Source organism: Octodon degus, unplaced genomic scaffold (assembly GCF_000260255.1).
Source record: "Octodon degus isolate 3935 unplaced genomic scaffold, OctDeg1.0 scaffold00098, whole genome shotgun sequence".
In the NCBI taxonomy this organism is placed as follows: domain Eukaryota; kingdom Metazoa; phylum Chordata; class Mammalia; order Rodentia; family Octodontidae; genus Octodon; species Octodon degus.
In genome coordinates, this window is record NW_004524674.1 from 7,573,335 (window position 1) to 7,581,878 (window position 8,544).

General features: G+C 38.5%; 1 long non-coding RNA gene across 1 annotated transcript in view; it reads left to right on the forward strand.

Annotated features, from left to right (window-relative positions):
• The first annotated feature begins 614 nt into the window (after positions 1–614).
• LOC111818617 overlaps positions 615–8,544 on the forward strand; it is a 16,067-nt gene continuing 8,137 nt past the window's right edge. The window contains exons 1-2 of the long non-coding RNA XR_002822567.1: positions 615–626; positions 1,065–1,067. This is a non-coding gene — a long non-coding RNA (uncharacterized LOC111818617). The remainder of the gene's footprint in view (positions 627–1,064; positions 1,068–8,544) is intronic.

The window sequence follows — 8,544 nt, forward strand, 5'->3', positions numbered from 1 at the left end:
CCTAGGCACACTGAGACAGCAATTGAGCCTGGGCATGGTGGTGCTTGCCTGTAATCCCAGCTCTTGGAAGGCTGTAAACAGGAGAATCACTATGAGTCTAGTAGTGAGACCCTGAACACCATGTAGACCCTTTCCTAAAAATAAAAATTAAAAAAATATCATGATAAAGACACATTTCTATTATACCCACACAAAATATTCCCCATTGCTTCACAACACTTATCCCATCATTATTGCCAGATTATGAAGTAGTTCTAGGGCTTTCTTTCATGCCATGAGTTGTACTGTTTGTTTTTATGAGTCTGCATAGTTGCAAACTTTTAACATTATTGTAGAATTTTTAGTGAATTTTTGAAGAGTTGATTGCCTTGTGCTTAAGCAAAGACTGTGTAGGTGGTGACAGAATGTTATGTAAGGGAAGCCCTGGTGACATTGATTCACCTATTCAGGTTGAGTAATGCATGTCATAAATGTTAGACATTTATTATCAGTGGGAGATGAGGGATGGCAGATGCGCTGAGCAGAAGATATGCTAAAAGCCCTGAAAAGGTGAGAAGAGAGAGGGAGATGCCTGAGGGAAATGATGGTTTGAAAGCTATCACATATACCAGAAAATCCAGTGTACAGTGTTACGATGGAGGCTGGACGGTGCCCAGAATATGGCTAACTGTGTGCTTCTCCTTTGCCTATGGCTAATGTCTGGCTGTGCAGAAGTGGGAAATGTAGACTGAGGCAGAGTTACAGTGCCATTGCCCAAGTACTGAAGGAAAGCTTTAGCTAAGCCAGTAGGCAAGAACCAAGATGGTGCTTTTGTCTTTTTTGGCCTTTGGCTTCTTTTCTCTCTTGATATATTTAAAGAAATCTCTGTTGTATGACTGACTGAATACTGTGGTAATGAACTGGACATTGTAATGACAACATTTATCAAAAATAAAATTTTACACAAAAACTTCTGACCAGTCACAAAACAAAAGGAAGACATCAGCCCTCATCAGGTAACATCAGGAAAATCCAGGGAGGGACAAATAATCCAATATTAGGAGTTACTGCCTTATCATGTTCAGAATGTCTAGTTTTCAACAAGAAAATGGTAAATCATATAAAGATCTGGAAAGACATGGCAATTTTTAAGGAAGAAAATAAAAATGAAATTGTCAGAGACACTAAAAGGACTAACATTTTATTGGAGCATATTATTTATTCATTTATGTAGTTATGTTTGCCAGTGAATTGTGTTTATTTGTTCATTGCCATTAAAGTATAATTTTTCTGGAAGTGCAATTCATGGTTGATAGTCACTATGGTTTCCCTCTAAAACTCATGTTAGAAGTTAAATGGCATCATAAGATGAGAGGGTGCTTTAAGAAGAAATTAGACCAGTCCTGCTGGCCCTGGAACCTAGGGCACACCATTCAAGCCATCAAAACCTGACATGGTGGCACACACTTGTAATCCCGGAGCTGGGGAGACTAACCCAGGAGGATCACTATGAGTTCGAGTTACATAGTAAGACCTTGTACCAAATAAGTAAATAAATAAAAGATGAAAGAAAAGGAGGAGGAGGAAAAAAAAGAGAAGGAGGAGGAGGAGAATAAGAAGAAGAACAACAATGACAACAACAACAAAAAGAAGAAGAACAACAACAGCAATGAGGAGGAGGACAAATTTCTGCTTCATAAAAATTGCATATGTGTACTATCATGCCCATATTACCCTGCTATTTCCCAGTGTTTGTATATAGGGACAGTCTTTCAATGGGATGACAATGTCACTGAGATATGTGCTTATATCCCAGATATTAATAGGATATTACACAACAGTTAGACAAGAGAAAACGAGTCTGCAATTACTAGCAAACACTGACAAGAACGTTGGACTTCCCATAGGATTACCCTGAACCTCACCCAAGTCCTCTAATACTCTGAAGTACAGAGTTATAGTTTCTGATATCTGAATGACATCTGTCTTGCAAGTGCCTAATTCTTGCTGGAGGCTAAACATATTGAAAGAAATACATGACGGCTTGAAAAATTCTGCTCAATAAAGTCAAGAAATCAGTTATAAGAGAAGAGGAGATGCTCATCCCTGTTCAAGACAAGTAATGAAGTAACTTACTGAACATGGCTGGATCCCAAGCATAATTTTCAGAGATCTAGAATGAGTCTGGGAGAAAACAGCTGAACTGCTGTGGGTTGATCATACTCAGCCAAATACCCCTTCAAAATCTCTTTTGCAGTAGACATTAAGGAACATTTTCCTCACCATGATACTGTCTGGCTCTTCACTGGTACCTTTAGTCTCTTTTCCTGTATTCTCCCAGTGTGTAGGATGACAAACACTGTGACAGATTCCTCACTAGAAAATAGGAATCCACTAGGGTTACTGTAGACTGTGTGCTGAATGCCAGGGCTCTCACAGGTTCATGGCTCTTGCCACATAAAAACTGGAAGAACACAAGTGTAATATGCGAAACTATAATGCTAACTTAAGGGACTCACTATAGTACATTGTGAATTTTTTATAATCTACATTTTAATGCAGGAATCCAGAACCTGTTTCAGATCAGAATATGCTCCAATGAAGCAAAACAATCATAACCTTGTAAGACACAGAGAATTGTTACTTTGTAGGCATAGAAGTGGCAGAACACACAGAATTTAGGTAAATGTGTAAACAAGTAAGGTAATTGTATAAGACAGAGGAGTAGGAAGGAAATGAATTTTATGACCTCATGGTGTTAACTGGAAAGCAACAGTGATCTGTTGAGATATAACCACTTGGTGTAACTCCGAATACACTGGGTAAGCTAGACTTCAAAGGAAATCTTACAAAACACTTGGTGTAAAGACAGCTTGTTTCTCTTATGTCTACAAAATATTCAGTTATTTATTGCTTTCAGAATAGTGTAAGTTCTTCTTTCAGATAATGTCATCCACATTATTTTATTTGATTCTCAAATACTTAATATCTAAAATATATAAATACTGAAACATTTAAATAAGTTACTATGCCAAATAATATCAACTCCATTATTTTATTTGATCCTCAAACACAATTATATATATTTTAATATCTAAAATATATATAAATGAAATATTTAAACAGCAAATAAACAGAAAACCTAAGTAAAAATGACAAAGATCCCAGTTAGACATTTCTCTTAATACAATGAAAGAACAACAAGAATGTGAGAAAATCAATAATGTCACCGACTACCAAGAAAAAGAACTTTGAAACCACTTCAAATTTGCATTTGTTGTTGTTTTATATATTTGGTACAGAGTCGTACTATGCAGCTCAGACTTGTAGTGATTGTCCTGCTTTCTACCTCCCCAGTGCTGGGATTACAGGCATGTACCACCATAGCCTGACTTGGTGGCGAGCTCAGCACACCTGGAGTCAGGACCAGTGTGGATGTGCTGCCAGGGATTGAACCCAGGACCTACGCTTGCCTAAGCAGGCACATAGTTTCCTAAGCTAAATCCCTAGCCCATCACTTCATGCTTGCCAGAATGGCTATTATTAGAAAGGTAAAAGATAAGCATTGGTAAGTATGTGAAGAAAATGCATTTTTTTTTTACATTTTTTTAGGATACAAGTTCTTATAACAGTGGAGGAAATCAGTATGGGGTTTTACCCCAAAGTTACAAATACAGCTAACATATGACCTAGCAATTCTACTAGTGGGTAGGAATCTAGATGAAATACCATTAGTACTTGGAACAAATACCTTAATTCCCATGTTTTTTGCCACATTATTTAGATTAGTAGAGATAATCCAATCAACCTATGCAGCTCTGAGTAGATAAATAGGTTTAAAAAAATGTGCTGTGCACACAGTAGAATGCCTCCCAGCCACAGGAAAGCATGAAATCCTGAGGGCATTATATTCTATGAAAAGAAAAATAGACACCAAAAACAAAGGCCACATATTCTCAGTCATATACAGAAATCTAAAAATCCTTATCAAACAGAAATAGAGAACAAAACAGTGATTATCAGGGACTAAAGTGAAAGAGGGAGGGGATATGTCAAAGGACACAAAAGTTAGTCAGATTTTATAAGTTAAAGAGAGCTAGTGTACAACCTGGAAGCTAAAGGTAATAATGAATAATATTGCATTTTTTTTAATGTTGAAAGTGATTAGAAAGTGGTGGGGTTTTTTTTCCCTACAAAAATGATAACTATGTTAGGGCATGAATGTATTTCTTATCCCAGTAGATGACTTTTAAACATATGTATACTATTCAAAATAATGTGACACACGACAGATTTGGAAGAACTATAAATATTTTGTGTAAAATAAGTTCATTTATTTGTGAAAATTATATAAGTAATAAGACTCAAACGTGCAAAATAATCTTCTCACCAAATATTTGGAAGCCTAATGCCTCCTTTAGTATTTGCTTGAAGTAAAAGGACATTAAGCGGTGGTCCTTGAGCAAAACTAGAAGCCTTGCCTCTCCTAAAACCCCATAGAAGTTTTCCTAAAGGTCCCACTAGGATAGCAAAGCTAGTCCTTCTGGAAAGACTTGTGGAAGGCTAAATTTATTTTATTTCTAGTTTCACTATCATTGCAGACAATGCTGTCTGCTTGGAGAAGCTCTGAGAATATTTTTTCCAGGGTCTCTCTGTGGGGTTCAACACTGTTTCCAAGTCTTTGTTTATATTGTGAGCATACTTAGATGAAACCAGAGCTTGCCATGACTACTTGCTATCCACCCAGGTCCGGACACCTGGAGCCCGAGGACTGCACTCCTTCTGTAGCTCTGCTGCTCCCCGATTTGGCCTCCTGCATGGAATTCCTCCTGTCCAAGTTACTGTGTGCTCTTTTTATCATAGACATGAAATTACTTGCTTCCTAATTTTGTAGGAAAAGTAACTTATAAGAAATCCTGGTAGACATGTATTAAAGCTTATGTAAAAAATCAGTTACCCCCGGGCTGGCGAGATAGCTCAGTGGTCTAAAGCGCCTGCTTAGGCAAGCTTAGGGAAGCATGCAGGGACCTCGGTTTGATCACCAGCACCACATGCCATGCCAGCCCTGCCCCCAGTGTGGGCTGAGCTGACCATAAAAATAAATAAATAAATAAAGGAAACAGTTAAAAAAAATCAGTTACCCGCTGAGGTATAGAACAATTTTGAATTAAAGGCTCACTTTAAGGTTGTGGTTTTACTCAGGATTCATGATTTTACTAAATTTGTCCACATGTTATTGTCTCTTTTCTACATACATACATAAATGAGACACACCAGAGAATTTGAAAATGTTACTTGCTCTGTCTAATATATTGTCCCTCAATCATTTTTACTCTATGAGCTCTATTATCTTTTTTAATCTCCAAAATACCTGAGATATTCAAAATAAGACTGGGGAAAGAAAGATGCCAGACCACGTCAACTGAGTGACTTTTCATCTGTGTCATTTCATAGGCATACCATCATCTTTTTGTTTCCAAATACATTGACTCCACGTGAAATTTTGAAAATTTCATAAATTCTATTTACAACAAATGTTTTTGAATGTACATAGGTTTTTCTTTGTTGCTAAGCCTCTGAGATACCATTTGCTTTATGATTATATTACTGTTGTTATTCTTGTAAAAGCCACTTAAGCACTGACATTCCTCCAAATGCTAACTAATACTTAACATGGTGCTATGGTTTATGTCTAGTTGTCCCCCCAAAGCCTCCTGCAGTCATGGAGCTGACCTCCACACTTTGTGATTTATGCATGATTCAAGGCTGGGATTATGGGTCTGAGTACTTCTGGGATTATGGGTGTGAGTGTTACACCCAGCCTGGGGTAGACAGCTTGAATGTAACATAAGAGAGACAGAGAGACAGACTTCCTCTCTGTAGCCAGTGCTGCTGCTACCCCTCCTTTGCTCCTGCTCTTTGCCGCTGCGGCCATGAACTGCTGCCCTCTTCCATGCACCTCTCTGCTTTGGAGCCAGCCATGTAAGGGTGGAAACCTCCACTAACTGTGAGCTAAATAAAATGTTTCTTCCTTCATTTTGAGTGTTCAGTATTTGTCCCAGCAATGAGAGAAGAGTAACCAAGACACATGGGATTGCTTTAAACAAAATCTATTTTCCTTCAAAGAAGAATTTTTCCATAGAGGCAATCAGTGTGATTGCCAAACTAACAGTTCAGAACAATGTTCCATCCAAATTTCAAAAGTGAACATCTAGTCTCTATGTTAGAACAGATATACAAAAAACAATGAAAACCCAAGCTGCATTTTATATGAGTAGCATGTTTCCTCCCAGATCTCAACTAGAGTTGATGTGAAGGCTGGACTATCACTTTCAATGACATCACCCTCTGTAATAGGACAGCAAATATACCACCAGCTCTCTGGACCCAATCAATCCGTATAGAAGATTGTTCATGGATTAATGTTTTGTTTCAATATCTAGAGGGAGTATTCCAAGTGAAGAAGAAGAAACCCAACTTCCCCTTTGCATTTTCTGTACTACCACAGAGATGTGTTGTTTTTATTTTGGCCTGAAAGGAACTGACCTCAGACTGTCTCATTTTAGATGAGAGCTGGTGAGAAACCTCATTATTGGTTCAAGTAAGAGAGACAGAAGTGAAATCTGTGTTGCTCTATAGTCCGCTTCCATGCTGAAGACATGTGTAATGCCCTTTTCCCCAATATGTGATGAAGTGTTCTTGCTCCACAGTCTCCAGCTCTCCCCGACTCCTCATCCTTGCATCCTTGCCTACCATCCTGTCAGAACTAATCAGCTCCCATAACTTATCATGGTGCTACAACCACAACACCCTATCTTCAAATCACGACCTCCCAAATGGTATCTAAGAGGTCAAGCCCCGGGGCTTTGCTTTTGCCCCTCCATTGGCCTGGAAAACATTATTTGGCAAACTCCTGAAAAAATCTATTCAGACACTAAACCTAGTTTCCTGTAGCTCATTTAGTTGATTAGCTTGTTTTCCTTAATGATCGGTTTATATTTTACCTCAGGCCACTAATCATGTATTTTCTTCTTCTCTCTAAATGCTGATCACTGAGAATCCAAAGACTAGGTTTTGTTCATCTCGGTTAACTTCTGGGGTCATTAGCACTGATAAAAGCTGTGCTCATGTGTGCTGAAGGAATCTGATATGGGCCAAAGTTATAATCAAGTCAATACCACAGAAACACTGAAGCCTAGTTCTTCTGAGTCTTGGTTCAGCACCTCTTTACTTTCAAGCTTGATACTTGACTTCTGCTTCCATTTTATTCCTTGATTGACAGTAGATTCTCCTAAACAACAGGGCAGACTTTAACATTCAATAAAGGATAAAGTCATCCTCAACCCTCCTGTAGCCACAGAGCCTCTCCCAGATAAAAGACTGAATTGCAAACTCCATCCCTCCACTTGAGAGTTCAACTGGAATTTTTTTTTTTTTTTTTTTGTATTTAGTACAGGGTCTCATTGCACAGATTGGACTCATAGTGATCCTCCTGTTTTCAGCCTCCCATGCACTGGGATTCCAGGTGCGTGCCACCCACCATGCCCAGTCTCAATTGCTGTCTCAGAACACCCTGGGTGGGGGGCCAACACAGCATGGTGGGGATCAAACCCTTGGCTCTTGCATCTGCCTAAGTAGGCACTTTAATCCGCTGAACTATCTGGCTGGCCCTCATCTGGAATTTTGAAATTCATAAATGTCTTTGTCCATCCAAAATTCTGTTGGTTTCCAACCTGTCCTTCCAATGCCACCCATGAATTTCCCAGAAGAATTATGAAGCAAGAATCATTTCACCCATTGCTGTCAACATCTGTGATTTAATCACACCCAGCTGTGAAAAACAAAGCAGTGCAGGATGCAAGGAAAGAAGACCCCATCCCTACAGGCTTGTCCCATCTCCATGACACACATACTTCAGCACCAGGTACTCTTGCTGACTTCTTCAGCCTTTTCAGTGGTGCCAGGAACCTGACACTAACTCCTTGCAACGTGAAACAAGAGTGTCTTCAGTCCTTGATGAGAATACTATATAGGACTTGCCTAAGAGAAATGACAGTCACTCTCTTCAGAAATCATAGGACTACTGCTTGGGATTCCTGGACTTTGTCGTTGAATACATAGAAACCTTAGAAGACTCATATTGGCTCCTTAGAGCCTTCAACACCATGGACCCTTAAAAAACCTGAAGAATGCTATGGTACAATCTAGTGCATACTCACCAGAAAGAACTCCTGAAACTATTACTCCATACAATGTTAGTCAGTTTATTAAAGGAAAAGGTAAGATACATAAATTCTAGAAACATCAAGGTAAATCAAATCTAGTCTACTCTGCTACTTCTTGTTAATTTTTAAAAAGGCATTTATTATGATAATATATTTGTACTTGTCCCTGTAGAAGACAGAACATGTGGCTTATTTGACCGCTAAACTGTTTTTCCACTAAGGACTTAGTAGGACCCATGGTAACTGGAATATATTAAGCATACAAAGAAAAACAAAAATAAAGTAAAGCAAATGAATGAAAAACCAAACAAAAACTTTAATCCAGACCTGATGTTTTTTT